Raw genomic sequence first — 16828 nt, 5'->3', positions numbered from 1 at the left:
TTGAACCCATCTCTATTCTGCTCTGGGTGCATTTAGAAGACAACTGTTCCCTAACTTTCACACACCATTCTTCATTCCTCTCTGAATCACTTAGCTTTTGCTATATAACAAACCACCATCCTTCCTAGCTTAAAAAATGATCATTTTATTTAGCTCATGGTTCTGTGTATTATCAATTTGTGCTGGGATTAGCCAGGTGGTTCTTCAGAACTGATCTGGGCTCACCTGTTCTTGACTGGGCTTGTGCACATATCTCGGGGACTCAGATGGATGGCTGGTGTCTCTCTTTGCAAGGTCTCTCATTCTCCAGGGGCTAAGCCAGCCTTGTTTATATGGTGGCAGAGGGGAACAGAAGCAGTGAAGCCTCTGAATGTTAGTTTAGAGCTCATATATCATTTCTCCACATTCTGTTGGTCAAATCAAGTCATCAGGCCAGCCCGAATTTAAAGGGTAAGGAAATAGATTTCTCTTCCTGATAGGAAGAACTTATAACCATTTTTGCAATCTACTAAACCATTCTAGACTCGTTTCCATTTCTTTAGCCTCGTTTTTTTCCCCAAATAAGTCCTTTTTCTGTTTATCTTGGATACAACCTCCAGACTCCATGTGTATCTCACTCATTCATTTGATAAATTGAAAAAATATGTTTATTGAGCATCTACTACACATCAAGATCTATGCTAGGCTCAAGATCCACCACAGTATGGTTCTTACATTTAAGGGGCTTAAAGCTAGAGCATCAAGCAAATAGTGAAGAACTAGGTGATGAAGAACAGAATAAAGTATCCTAGGAACCACAAGAGCAGAAGGCAAGGCTATTAAACTCAAGTCCTGAATGGTGAGCTGGAAAATGCTCCTGGGAAAAGGGGCACTTGAATGAGCAAGAATCTTTTACATCAGTGCTACTCAAAGTATGGTCTCTGGACTAGTGGCAGTCTTCAAGCTTCACACTGTTTGTTACTGCTCTGGAATGAGGTAAGAATAAGAGTTTGGGAGTTGTTATAGCAATTTGGTATTGCTGTGAAGTCCAATCATGTGAGTTTGAAAAAATATTGGTATTCAACAAACTGGTATTCAACAATATTTTGAAAAAATATTGGTATTCAACAACAAATTCAAATTTTGAATTTATTCAAAAAATAAAAGAAGACCCTCTATCAGAGGTAGTCTAAGAAGAACTGACCAGGGGACAAAGGGTGGAAGATTGTTCCAGGAGTGGGTATGGTAGAATAATAGCCCCCAAAAGAGACCCAGGTCCTAATCCCTAGAACCTGCAAATGTTATCTTATATAGAAAAACGGTTTTTGCAGATATGATTAAGTTAAGGATCTTGAGATGGGAAGGTTATCCTGGATTATCTGGGTTAGTGCTAAATGCTAAATGTACTAAAGGTGCTAAATCACAAATGTCCTTTTAAAAGGGGGACCGAGGAAGGTTTGACACTGATGGAAGAGGAGAAGGCAATGGGATCACAGAGGCAGAGATTAGAGGGATGTGGTCACAAGCCAAGGAATGCTGGCAGCCACCAAAAACTGGAGGAGGCCTGGAACAGATTCTCCCCAAGAGCCTCAAGAGGGAGCGTGAACGTGCTGAGCCTTGATTTCAGACTTCTGGCTTCCAGAATTGTGAGAGAATACATTTCTGCTGTTTAAACCACCAAGTTTCTTTTCATTTGTTACAGCATCTATAGGAAATTAATATATGTGTGAAGGCAAAGAGGCATGAAGCAATATAATATATTTAGGGATCTATGAGAAGCTAGAAAATGACTTCAGGAAATGACATAGGTAGGGAGGAGTGGTAGAGATAAGGAGAAAGAGAGAGGTAAGGACTGCGAAGACCAAGGACCCCAACTCTATCCCATACGGACATTCAAAGTATTAACGAGAAAGACTTGAGAAACCACTTCCCAGTTGGCAAAGTGTGGCTGTTTTCTACGTGGACTAAAATACAGAGGAATAGTGTTTTTTGAACTTAATTCAGGAAAAAAGAGTAGACCTTGCATGAGTCTATAAATTCAAAACTTGTGGCAGCAATTGATGTGCACCCTAAGCTTGATTTTCTCAAGAGAGGAGAGCGAGCCAAATATGGTGAGAAAAGTGAGGAATTCAGAGTATCTGGTTCATAAGGAGTAGATGCTATAAACAAGCTACTGAACTAGTAAAAACAAATCTCCCAATCTGTCTAGCCTGAAACATACATGCACAAATGTACGCGCGCGTGCGCGTACACACACACACACAATCAGAAAACCAGCCTACCACACTAACCCAAAGGAAAAGGGAAAATCATTAAGGAAAGGGCAGGGAGAGACTAAGGCCTGACAATTGCTAGTGATATGTTTACTAAATATGCTTTAAAACATTAAACATAACACTGGAAAGCAGAGGAGCCAAATGGCTGGAGAAGCCCACTGATTACAATTCAGGTTAAGTCTGATGTGCTTTCTCGACACTTGGCTTCGCAGCTGGAGCTCAGCCAAATGAATCTGCATCTCTGGAGTCTCCAGGCAACTCCCAACTTGGCATTTCTGACACAGGAGAGCTAGCCAAGAAACCCCTCCAAAGAGGGGGAACCATTGGCCAGACTCACTCCATCAACATCCAGACATCGTAGTTAATTACAAACATGCAGGACCAACCCGACAGCCAGCTCTGCAAGTAGAAGACACCAGCCTTCCCCCGGGAACTGGCTCGGCTCCAGCGAGCACTCCCAGTGACAAGAACTCTTTTAAAGCAAGACGCTCCCAGGGCTTGCAAGATTGCAGCAGGTTTTGTATTGCCATGTAAAGACATTCTCCCACCACCACCACTTCGTAAGAAATTACCAGATTTCTATTCAGGGATAGTGAATGGAAATCCTTGGCAATAAGAGTATCTCCAATATTAAAAAAATACACATGAGTTCTGAATCACATCCCTTCTTTCCATCCATCTGGCACTAAACTCTTAGACGGGAGTCTAGGGAAAATCTTAGAAAGGAAATTGGTAAAACCTTCACCCATGACTCAGGTGTGTGGAAGGAAACAGTTTGACTCAGAAGCCTATGATGCCTCCCCTTTTTTGGATACTTTTTAACAAGAAGTTATTCTATAGGAAAACTGGAAATTTGGCCACAAACGTTAAGATCTAGGCAATGAAGTAGTCAAATGCTTTTATGAAGAACCCATTTGTACTTGAGAGTAATTGGGTTGTCTGCTGGAAGGCTAGACTTCTTGGCAAAATTGGGACCAGGAGAACAGAGTGCTATGCAACCAGATGCCAATTGACGAAAGCAACTTGAGAAATGGACCCTGCTTCACCTCCATCCATCGGTGTGATGTTGGCACTTGTGCTTTTGAAGGAGAGTCAAAATGACTGATAAGTGGCAGGATTAATCACATTACTCCAAGAGCCCACATTACTCCAAGAGCCCACCAGTGAGTGAGTGACACATCCACAGCCACAACTTAGCCAAAGTCACTCGACTCAACTGAGCCAAAGCACCAAGCGAACATCCTGTGCGAAGTTTTTACATCCCTGAGACAATTCTCCATAATGTGAAGCCTGGCTCTTAGGAAGAGTTTATCAAAGCCGATTTTCCCCCCACTTAAGCACATTCGCTTTGCATCCCTTCAGCAACTTACTGTGCATTCAACTAGGTAAGCGCTGTATGCTTTACTCCTGGTGAGATGGTGGAGAACTTTTCTAAATCTTTCTTCCTCAGACAGAACCACATGTGGGCTTCTAACTTCCATTTTCAGATGAAGAAATGTGTGTTTCTGTATAAGAGGAAGATTCTTTATCCAGAAGCCATGACACCGTCACATTCCAGTAATGCTTGGTGTGTCTGACTTGAAAAGATTTCTCAAGTAACATTTTCCCATTTATATTCCACTGTCCTTTTACATGCTGCCCCTTTGAAGCTTAGATCCTTAAACTATGTGCACATCTGTCACTCATAACCCTTCCCCTTAAGCATTCCAATGGTCTGTGACAGAATACCAAGTCCTCCTTCCCAGGTCTCCACTAGTCCAGAAGGAAACCTGTGCCCAGAAAGAGAATTGTCCTAATAGAATGACCTTTACTGAGGCTTGACATCTGCTACCTTGTAAGCTTCTTACACACTCAGCCTAATCCACCTGGAGGCTTTTCCACTTGATGGAAAGTGATAAAAAAGCTGTTAGGCTGGAAGCCTTGTCTTACATTCAGAGAATGTAGGTTGCTTGAAATTCCAAGGCTTAGGGTAGACAGAGGGGGAGATATTTCTTAGTTCAGGTGCAATTCTCAAGATGCTTATTAGAATGAACTCTAGTCTAAGAACAACTTTATTGGTATGAAAGTCGAGGCAAGGCTTCTAATAGGAAGGAGACTCCCAGCTTCCCAACATTTCAGAGGAGTAATGTAATGGTGGTCATAAAACTTGCCTCGCCGACAAGAGCCGTGAAGCCCAACTCCAGAAATTTACAATCCACAGAGGATCAACAGCTTGTATTCTGGATATCTGAAAGGTGCATGCTCTCAAGCACCCAACCATCTGTAGCGATGAAAACCTGGACACCCATGGTTGTAAATAATCCAGGCTGTTTCTTACAGCAACAAAGGCTAAGGCCTAAATTCCAAATTGAACTGGCTCCTTGATTTACACCCTTGGCCAAGAGAAGAGAGTTCAACGACAGAGCTTCTGAGAATAACAGAGGCATGTCTCCCAGGAGAGAGGGAGACTTTGAGATAAGTTACTGACGTGAAGCTCCTCTGAGTAATAGGATCGTTGCTTCTCAGAATCACAAAGTGAAATGAAAATCTGAACTATTTTGGAAGAACTTAAAAAAGGTGAAGATTTTATTGTATTATGAAAGATTTCTTTTTCCCCAAAGCAAGGGGAAAGATTCCTAATGCTCAGCAAACGCACTCTGAAGGGGAATTATTTATAGCCTGCATGGAAAGAAAAGCTTGCTTCATTTTAATAAATTTTTGGTGTTGAAGAACTTAGTATGTTGGAAAGTATTTGTCCTTTGATAAACTATTTCCATTTTTCTCTCTCATATATTCTTGGTTAGAGTATAGAAATATTTTATGTATATGCATACATATATGTAAATCTCACCATTCATTTTACAGCAGGTATGAGATAAATAGATCTTATCATTGTTGATATCACCAATTCTGTGCCCTTTGATATATACACATATGAGACTCTTAGAACGTTGAGAAAACCTTTCCTTCAGAGAGAGGAGTGGGTAATATACATAATATCTGACAGTAATAATAAAATCAGCCATCACAACAAATGGAGGATTATTTTAACCTCATCTCATAGAAGAAGAAAATGTGAGAAGGAGACTTACACAAGGTCACACAGCTAGTAAGGACAGGAACTGGTACTCCAGATTCCTAAGCTTGTGCTTTCTCTAGTACTTACTCTATCTTTTGTCTGAGCCCTAAACGGACTACATTTCAAAAAAAGCTAATAATATCTGTAAATGTCATTATGGGTAAGTGATTTATTTTACCCAATTTCCATTCTTCCTGAAAGTGATGTCTGCATCTTCCAGGAGCTAAAACAGTTGTCGTTCTACCCACCTAGCAGGAACAACACTCCCCTGAGTTGCTAAGTTTAGGCATATCAGATAAAGTGGAGGAAGGCAGAGTTACACTGATTTTATACCTCCCAGTTGAGATAATGCTACTGAGAACCACTCAGGGAGTTGGACAAATTTGAACACAGTTTTGATTAATTTCAAAGAATAAAAGTGTATATTTTTTCCTGAATCAAAAAGATAAAACCAATTGGAGCAAAATGAAGATCCTATTCTAAGATATACTCAAGTTGATATTTATCTGCTGAATTTCAATAGTGGGCATGTCAAATAATTTGAGAGATCTAAGCATGTGAATGATTCTTGTACTGGAAAGATTCACAGGTTAAACACCTAAGCAACTGGAACTATTTAAAACATATATGTAATGCATGTGATGTTTTGTAATTTGCGTGTGATGCAAATGTATCTACTGTAGCAGCTTTGGCTAACAGCCTTCCAGGCTTACCATGTGCCGGGCCTTGTGAGAAGTGAGCATTACCTCATTTCATCTCCGTGACAACCCTATCAGGAAAGAACTAACATCATCTCCGGTTGCAAAGAAACTGAAGTCCCCTGAAGTTCAGTGCTTGCTCGAGACCCCTAAGGTAGGAAGGAGCAGAACTGGGAGCCCCATGTTTTATCACTGTCTTCTCTTTGCATTCTGACCTAGTACTCTATCCATCCGCACCAACTGGAGGAGGAAAATAAGTTAAGTTTAGTTTTTTAAAGTTATTTTTAAAAACAACTGGCTAACAACGAGTTATGCAACTAGTTTTCACTTTGCAGACCACCAGTATGATCCTTACCCACGATCAGCAAGGCCAGCCCCAGCAATGGGGGTATGGGACCTTGTCTCTCTCCCCCTCCTCCCCCCAGATCTTGTGTTTCAACTCTGACTCAACTTACCCCACTTTGGAACCAGACCAAAGAATGTCATGAGTGTGGCCTAGGGTGTTAGAAGCTGAGGTGGAGTGGACCCAGCAGAAAAAGAGATACTGTGAAGGGGCAGACAAGGTGCCAAACAGCTACATAACTATCCCATCATCAGCACGCAAGACAAACCTTGCTGCCTTTCCTCAAACAAGTTTTCTCCTCTCAATTGACTCTGTCTATCTGCACTTCATCCAAATGCAGATGATATTTCACAAGCCTGTCCTCTACCATATGGAACAGCAATAACGATAGCTCCAGCAACTGTGATGTACTGAGAGCTTCCTAAGGGCCAGGCCACCAACAGCTCTCACCTGGACCACTCAGTGGCCTCCTAACAGATCTACTTGTATTTTCCCTCTGGTCCACTTTGATGCCTTCCCCATATAGCATCCAGGGTGGCCTTTGTAAAGTTGATTTACAGAATTGATTCTCTCTCTATCCTCATCCCCCTACTTCACACATGCAAGCCCTAACGTACACTGTGTTTCAATGGTTTTCCACTGCACTTAGGATGAAAAAAAAAAAACTCCTTCATTTGACCCACAGAGCCCTTTCATGGCCTGCCTCCCCGCTCTCCATTCTTTTCTCACACCACACGCCCCCAAATTCTACTCAAGTCAGGAGACCTTATTCCACTTTCTTGAGCCTACAATGCTCACCATTGTTCCCACTCTTCTCCACCTAGTTAACTTCTAAAGATCCTCTAAGTGGTAGCTCAATTATCACCTCCTCAGGGAAGACTTCCTGATCACCCTGAAAAGGTCAAAGTCTCATATTATAACCTTTTCAAATAGTATGCATCTTCATTCACTAACCAAAATCATGATTTTGCATTTATTGGGTGAGTATTTTATCAGTTCCTGTCATTATCTAGTAAAGGAGATGTGACAATGGGCACATGAACATGGGAGCACAGAGTCCACTGGAGCTGCCATATATGGCATCAGAGGAAACTGCTAAACTGATACAACATTGGAATGCCCTATTAAGGTTTCCACCAGGGTGCTGGGTCAGGGTTCACAACCTACAGGGTCAGGGTGCTCTTTTCCCAGGATGAAGTAAATACAAAAACCTACACGTGACAAATAGTGCTGTGCCCCTAGTAGCTAGAATACACAGGCCCTTGATCTCCCAGGGACCCACCTATTGAATTTGTATGTTCTATTGCCACCACTTGAGGTTCTGTTGAATTAGAGGCACTGGGTCCTAGCAGGGGTGAGGTGGGACTTTGAGGACTGTTTTCACATGGGGACACAGGAAGGAGCTGTCCAAACTTAAAGCTATGATTCCTGCCTGGTCATATTGGGCTCCTCAGGCCAGTGATCCAGCAGGCAACAAAAGGTATTACCCTGGGCTTCCCTGGTGGCGCAGTGGTTGAGAGTCCGCCTGCCGATGCAGGGGACACGGGTTCGTGCCCCGGTCCGGGAAGATTCCACATGCCGAGGCCCGCGTACCGCAAAAAAAAAAAAGGTGTTATCCTAATGGCAAAGGTCATTGACCAGATTCCTCATGAGGAGCTGGAGTTGCTGCTTCATAATGTGGGCAGTGAGGAGTGTGTATGGAGCTTGGAAGACTCACAGCTGCCATCATGACTGGGAGAAGAGTGAAAGGGCAACTGTAGCAACAATAACCTGACAAAGGTAAGGTGACCGAGGGCCAGACCCTTCAGAGAGGAAGACGTGGCACCTCCAGCAAGCCAGCTAACCACCTGGCTGAGAGCAGGGAAAACCTAGAATGAGTAGGGGAGGGGGGAGGTAATGAGTATCATTCATGAGCTGGGACCAGCTACAGCAGAGGGGACAGTCTTAAGTCTTCTGAAGAGTTGAGGGCAGAGTGGACTTATCATGGGGTAGAACTGTCTCTGAGTGGGGTCAGTTCATCTCTGGTTTCAACTGCAGCTCTGATGAGCACTTACCTCTATGCACATGAGCGCTACCCCGCCTTGAGTCCCCATCGGCATCCTCTTACTTTTCTGCCTCTAGAATTTTTTCTAAGCCAAGGTATCTCTATCGACCTGACTTTTGACGTAGAGTTTACTTATCAAGCTGCTTTGTTTAATTTACAAAATGGTAGGCTTGTATATGATCCTGCGTACATCAGGAGAAAACCATAATTCGAAAAGATACATGCACCCCAGTGTCCATAGCAGCACTATGTACAGTAGCCAAGACATGGAAGCAACCTAAACGTCCATCAACAGATGAGTGGATAAAGAAGATGTGGTATGTGCATATATATGCATACATACATATATATATGTATATATATATACACATACACATACACACAATGGAATATTACTCAGCAATAAAAAGGAATGAAATAATGTCATTTGCAGCAACATGGATGGACTTAGAGATTATCATACTAAGTGAAGTAAGTCAAAGACAAATATCATGTATCACTTATACATGGAATCTAAAAAAAGGATACAAATGAATTTATTTACAAAACAGAAATAGACTCACAGACATAGAAAACAAACTTATGGTTACCAAAGGGGAGGGGGAAGTGGAATAAATTAGGAATTTGGGATTAAAATATAAACACTACTATATATAAAATAGATAACCAACAAGGACCTACTGTATAGCATATGGAACTATACTAAATATCCTGCAATAACCTATAATGGAAGAGAAAGTAAAAAAGAGGACATTCATATATATATATATATATATATATGTATAACTAAATCATTTTACTGTACACCTGAAACTAACACAACATTGTAAATCAACTATATTTCAAAAATATTTTTAAAAAAGTAAAAAATGGTATACTTTTAACTGAAATAAGAAAAAGTATGTTTCACAATTGTCATTTTTTCTTCTTCTTTGGTACACATTTCTGTCATTTCACTGAAGGGAGGAATAATGGTCTAAGATTTACGGTTTCGCTGTAGATTACTGACATCCTCGTTTTAAAAAGGAGAAAAAGGTGACTAAAAAGAAATCCTGCTGGCAACTAGCTTTATACACACTTATTTTGTGTCTTGATACACTGAATGTGTTGAGATAAAATATAAAGTGTCTGCAGGCTATATTGTTTCTGAATACCACAAAATCTTAGAGACATATATTAGTATTACAAATATACTGTGAAGACAGGTGGGGCACTCATGTTTGGTCTAGATTTGTGCTGGCTAGTACAGCAGTCACTAGCTAGTCTGAATTGAGATGTACTGAACACAATGGATTTCAAGGAAACAATATGAAAAAAATGTAAAATATCTCGGTAATTTTTGTATGATTAAATGTTGAAATTATATAATGGATGTATTGGATTAAATAAAATGTATTATTAAAATTATTTTCACTCTCTTCTTACTTTTTTAATATGGATACTAGAAAATTTTAAATTATCTATATGGCTCATGTTACATTTCTCTTGGACAATTTACGAAAGCAAGCCCAATCAGGTAAGAAAATCCATATACACTTGTAGAAAGCATGCTATTATCCCATACTTCTGAAGATATTCAACTGACTTCATATCCTAAATACCAAGGAAAGGAACAGCCCAATAACTCAGCATCTGCCTATTAAACATTAGGACTAAAAGCCTAAACATCCACTCCTCTTCCTTTTAAAACAGCCTTAAAATAGTCCAACAGTTAGTAAATAGTCCTTCCCTGACCCCATATACTCACACCTCCAAAGGGCACATGACTTGAAAAATATCTGTTGATCTAGCAAAAATAACAAGAGACTACCTTGCAAATAGTCGAGTTCACCAAGAATTTACTTCATGTAATACCACATGACATAATTTGATCTCTCTGATCTCAGCAAGGATAAAAAGGCCAGCCACAAGTAGACATGACAAAGCCCATGGAGCGTGGCAGAGGAACCCGGCAGCTGCCCAGGGAAGAGCATTTCATTTAGATCAACACACCCAGCCAAGAGGAAAGGAGTGAGACTGGTCCCTGAGACATGAACCCCTCATCCTGATGCCCTGATCTAGGTCCGAAGCACCTCTATCCAGACCTAGCCCTGAGCAGAACAACTTGGGAGACCAGTTGTCTTGTCTGTGAAATTGTCATTAAACCACGAGTAATTTAGCACTATTTTCTGCATGATTTGTCTTCTCTGAAAATGAGCAGACTCAGGCTTGTGAAAATGGAAATTAATTTACTTTCTATTCTTCCTGAGCTTATCTATTTCAGTCTACTTCTTCTGAAGTAGATGTGCTAGGGATGGATGTGCTAGGAGACCACACTGCTTTCAAGTTGTGGACATGTCTTTTAATAAAACAACTGAAGGAGACTTGGAATGAGAATGTGCTTGGCTGACTGGTTTCCCATCCAGTACTACATCTCTTACTAAGCAGGGAGAATCAAGCCATTGTCTGCTTGGCTGGGCTGGATCTACTCTGTTCTATGTATCTTGCCTGTTTAAGACAGTGTATACATTTTTAAATATTTCTGTAAACAATATTAAGCAGAAATGGCACAATTAGATGCTAAATTACAATGATGATTGTTCAAAGGTGAATTGCAGAGCTCTGGCTCACTTTTAGGGAAATGTAATTAATATTGCTGTCAGCGTCTACTGGCAAGCCAGCACCACAAACTAACCATTGGATTTCATAATAAAGTGCCATTGTGATCCACCAAAGCAACACTATCCTTTTAGGTGCTGGATTAGAATCCAGGCAAGTCCACAATATAGTCTTTACACATCATCAACTTCCACACAGGACATAAATTGCACTAATACAGTAATACACTGAAATCTCAGACCAACTTTTTGTCATCGGATTAGAATGTGATGACACAAAATAAAGATGTGAGATGGAATCTGTGCTGAGGTCCAAATTCACATTGGAAGTCTGGAAAGAAAAGACTGTTTATAAAATTATAGCCCAGGAATTGCTGCCAAAGTCAGCCTTTGGTGCAGCTGTAAGTCAGATGGAATCCACCTCCCTGACATCAGACCCACCCACTGGAATGTTGCTTCTCTGCCTGGAGCTTCCCTGAGTGGAAACTCCATGTCATATTCCAAAGCAGGAGCTGTCGTGCCAGTGCTGTTGGCCTTTTTGGATCGTTATGGTGGGTTAGTTATTTACCCTTCTTCCACCCAGCGAAAAGAAGGCCATCAGAGCCCTTGTGGTTTTAGCATTCATATTTGTCATACCCAGGTTTTGAGTTTTGCTCAAAACTGCCAGATTTCATGAATCCTACCCTCTAGGACCTCCACCTTTGATGATGAGGTGCCTGTCCTTTTTCTTTTCTCCTTTTTTTTCACGCTTCTTCAACTCCCTTCTTCTTCATCTTCTATTCCCAAGAAATGATGACTCCCTTGGTACAGATTCTGCTTCCACAAGCATTATGCCGTATCATTTACAAAACTCAAGGAAACATTTTTGTTTCTTATCACTGAGAAACATTTGGGCCATATATAAAGATGCCATGGAATAGGTGTCGATGTAGAAGGTTTGTTGGGACGAGAGACAAAACAAAATTTCATATAATTGCTTACACACTTCAGAAGCCCCTAGATGACTATTTTAAAGTTTTAAAAAAATATAATGTGTGGAGTTACAATCACAATATAAAAATATTTAAATAAGTTTCAGCTGGTTTGGGGACAGCAGGGCTGGGGGGCTTGGTGGGAATAGGGTTAACCTAAGCTTTGGCTGCTTTAATATATTACACATCACGTAAACTGCTCCTCATAAACCAACGTTAGGCAGATGGGCTAGAGATTAATTCAGTTCTAAAAGTAAGAAAATTGATATTTAGAGGTGTGAAGTGACTTGCCCGAAGCTATCTCATAAGCAACAGAGTCTAAGTGACTAGAATCCAAGCCTTCTAACTCTTCATCCAAAGTTCTATCATCTCCAAAACATCATTTGGATAGTAGAGTCTGGTACTGAGTTGCAGTCAAAGAAATCCACAGATTCAGGGCCACGGATTAAAATCAACCCATCTTTCTACTTCTCAGTTACAATCGATACGTATACAAAACTGCCTTTCTTATCTCAACTACGTCTTTAGAAGTTAGTAAATATGCCTTTTCCATATTATGTAAACTCCTACCTGCAAGAGGCAGTCAGCAGCTGATAATTATGGACTGGCTTGCTAATATCTATTCACAATCATTTCTTGAGCACTTGCTATGTGCCAGGCCCTCTGCTAGCTTAAGAGCTATTAATTAATAGAGCGTACTTTATATTGGAGCGTCACCTAGATGCTCTAAAATGAACTGATCATCTAGCGGCCAAAGTTTATTTCTGTAATTATTTCTTCTCAGGCTCAGAGGGAGGACATAAAGAACCTTAGAGGTGCCACTATTTTTATGAAGTGTGGGGTATCAGGGCAGGGTTCCTTTATGGTATCTGTTGACATGGAGTAGCAAAACCTGAAATAGGCAATGAAAAAAAAAAAAAAAAGATAGCAGATGTTAAGGAGATGGCTTTAAATCACCAGGTTAGAGTACAAGAATATGGGGATCAGGAGATACTGACTCTGAACAGGCATGTGAGTTTGCAGGGCAATTTGAAATTAAGGACAGTAGGAATTCTTAAGAAGGTAAGGTCAAGCCAGACAGCCCACTCGAGGTCACAGCAACAGTATTCACCACAGTAGCCTCTTTTTAAGACTCTTCAGGCAAGTAATTCTTACTGGTTTCAAAGATACTGTATCACAAGCCCAAAGTCTGAACTTTTAAATGTTTGTATTGAAGGTTATTCTTAAGGAAAGGAAAAGTTCTCTTCTGTAAATTATTATAATAAAAAAATGCCACAGTGATCTTTACTTTCGTTTCTTTCCCTAGAATTAACCATGGGCTCAAGATCCTGCTTAAAATGCGATTGCCCCTTATAATTAAACTCTTCTTCTCAAGCTTCAGATGCTGGAATAAATACCCATGATTTGTGGATTTTGAAAATCCCGAACGGTTACTTCATGCCCTCTGTGTGTTTGTAACATGTGCCTTTCTAGAACTTCTCTTTAAACAAATAGCTATCCCCTCACATCACATTTTTGTCACAGTTCTTTCCAATATTATTACTCAGAAATCTAAAGGGCTGCAATTTTGGTGCCTTGCCTTCACTGTTTCAGTTATCCATTGCTATATAACAAACTATCTCCAAATTTAATGACTTTAAAGTACAATCATTTTATTTGCTCATAATTCTGTGGGTCAGTAGGGCAGTTCTGTTCCATATGGTGTCCATATAGCTGGGGTTAGAATGTCCAAGATGCCTACCAAGTGGCTGCATCCAGCTGGTAGCTGAGATGGGCTGGAGAACCTAAGAACTCTTCACTCATATGCCTGGTGTCTCAGTGCATTTTCTGTATAATAATCTCTTCTCCATGTAGCTACTAGCTTGGGCATGGTGGACTGATATCTTACATGGTAGCTAGCTTCCACAAGGAGTGAACGTAGAAGATGTAGATCTCTTTAGCCCCAGCCTCTGAAGTTACACAGTGTCACTTCTGCCACATTCTATTGGTCAAAACCAGTGACAGGCTGGGACAGCCCAGATTCACGGAGGTGGAGAAATAGACTCCTCCTCCAGATGAGAAGAGGGATGAAAGGAATCCAGAGCCGTGTTTTGTGGTCAGCCACACGCACCAACCTAGAGTGTCATCGTTCATCAGAGCAACCCTAGAGCACCAAGTTTAACCTCCCCTTCTTATGTCTGCACCATCTTCTCTGACTTCCAAGATCCCTGAAACCTGAAATCCAAACAGTTTAATGATACCAAATGTTTCAAATTAGTGTCTGTCTCGTTGTTGCTGGTAGTTGGGGAGGGGATCAATATTAATGAAGAGAGAAGCAGTAAACATTGCTAATGAGGCTGAAGCTGGAGAGACCCAGCTATCACGGGGATGTGTTTCAGCATGCAGTGAGCGAAAGGACACTTGGTATGAAAGCCTGCATCTCTAATGAGCCCACAACAACAACACCACCGAAGTTAGCACTATGGATAAATTTTAATAGATGATGTCTTACAAAAAGCTCTTTGCTTGAAATGCAGCCCAGAGACTAAATTAGAGTCAAAGTCCCGGTCAGTTAACTGTGCTACAACATGTGAAGAATTGATTTTCTTATTTTCAGCTGTCAGACCTGCTGCAAAGAATGAGTTTTAATTCTGGGGATGTTATTAAACTCCTTGCTTAACTAGCAGAAAAATGGAACTGCTAGCCAAGTGATGGTGGAGCTGCTGTCGGATTGAATGACATCTGTCAGATTATGATGAATGACCCTCTCTTCCCTACAATCCCCTGTTCTGTCACTCAGGTAAGGCCCATTAATCTTCATCCTGGGCCTGTCAGGCTAGGCACCCATGACGACAAAATGTCTTGAAGCATTTACCCCCAAGATGCACGGAACAATACGATCTTCTCATTGTCAGAGCCACATCGAATTAGCATAATTTATTATGACTCCCCTCCCCCCCACTCCCTACCTCTATCACCACCCCCCCCAAAAAGCAAGTGGGGGCTAGATGGGATTAGACAGATGGAGTGTAGGACCAGACTGCCAACAACCAAGCCCCCTGCAGTGCCTGATTGTGGGAGGGGGGTGAGCATCTCTACAAACCAATCAAAAAGCTGGCAGTTCAATTACAGAGTAATAAAGGGACATTCATCATTCAATTAGGCACCTGTCATGGTTTCACAAAAGGGAAAACTTCTAACCTGAGACTCCGGGGAGAAGATGCTACCACGAGGAGACAGGAAAATAAATGAAAAAGGGGACAAAGTTAATTACTGGCCAACCAGACCAAAGGATATGTTAAAAAATAAGGGGCAAGTTTTCCCTAGGCAAAAATCAGAAAAGTTCAATGACCTTCCTCCGATTAAAAGGGGTTAATATTAAAAGTAGCGTGGTGCCCTCTTCTATGGTACATCTCATGATTGAATTTTCCCTCTAGAAGCTTCCCAGGAAACTGAATTTTGTGAGAAAAAAAATCAAGAGGAAGGAGTAACTCTGTTTCTCAAAACCAGTGTTCTTTACACGGCTAAGACGTGAAGGCTAAGAGAAGAAAGCCTGGGCGGACATTCAACTTGATGCTTCACCACATTGAGGTAGAATGATTACAAATGGCATTTTGAAACCATGATGCTCTGCTAGCCGTTGGAAATCAGAGTTGACAAATTTGATTTCTTAGCAAGTGTATGTGCTGGTAACCGAGGCCAGAATAGAATTTTCAATGGAAATAAATTGCACATTCTTTTTCTCTAACTCACACTTGTTCTTATGATCTAATGGTTCTTTCCTACCTTCATTCATGATAAATATTCCAGAAAGGTCCTATTATGCAAGATAAGCAAATGAACCACAGAATGTTAAAGCTGGAGGAAATGACAGCAATGAGCTTAGCCCCTCTCTCTCCTCCAAACACACACATACAGTTTAGAACCCGCAGACCCAGGACTGCCCACCCGGCGATGGTTCTGTAAGTTACCTTATAAATCCCTGTTAGGGATTGAAAGTCACCCCCCCTCACCTCTTCTCCCCTGTTCACCCCACTGCTCAGCCCTGCTTCCCATATGCTTTAAAGTATTTTCTCAAAGATTTTTAAAACAACGAAATATTTTTAATAAAAAAAATAACAAAGCTTCTCATGTTATAGAGTTGAGAAGAATAAGATTTCTATTTTGAATGGAAATTTGCACGTAATCATGTTTACAGAATTGGTTATTCGTTCTAATAACCTTTCTCTATAGATTGTTTAGAGGAAGACTTGTTATAGATAAATGGGTAGACAGATAGATAGATAGATGCTGATTATAGTGATTATATTATAGGGATTCAGGCCATAGGTTTCAGTGCCACATCCATCATGTGTCACCTGTTCAGGCACCAGGCTTTCAGAGGTGGTTTGGAAAGACCATTATATCATGCCCCCTCTATTTGATTCCAGTGAAGAGAGTTTCTTCTTTTTCGCTCTCTCTCACCTTCTTTGTGTTTTTCTTAAGTTCTTTTTTCCTTTCATTTTTTTATCTGAAAAAATACTTGACACTTGCCCTAGATAAACTACACAACCAAGATGAAAGTATTTTTTAGAACAACTATCCAAGGAAATGTAAGGTTCTATCTAGAGAAGAGAGATGCTTAACCCAGGCTTTGGTGGGGCTACCAGACAATGGTCTTCTTCTTAGACTTTAAGATCCCTAAAGGGGGACTAAAAATCTATGTCATGTTAAATTCATAGGTGTGTATGTCTGTGTGTACACACGCATGTTATGCCACACTCACAAATGTACACGCACGGACCAAACACTGTAAGTAAATTCCTTTCAATTTTCCTTACGAAGCCTCATTTGAAGTCAAACATTAAAAAAAAGAAAAAGGCAAGGTTGACCTCTATTTGTTG

The sequence above is a fragment of the Globicephala melas genome, chromosome 12 (genome assembly GCF_963455315.2).
Source record: "Globicephala melas chromosome 12, mGloMel1.2, whole genome shotgun sequence".
NCBI classification, from domain to species: domain Eukaryota; kingdom Metazoa; phylum Chordata; class Mammalia; order Artiodactyla; family Delphinidae; genus Globicephala; species Globicephala melas.
Note: the sequence above shows the minus strand (reverse complement) of the source record.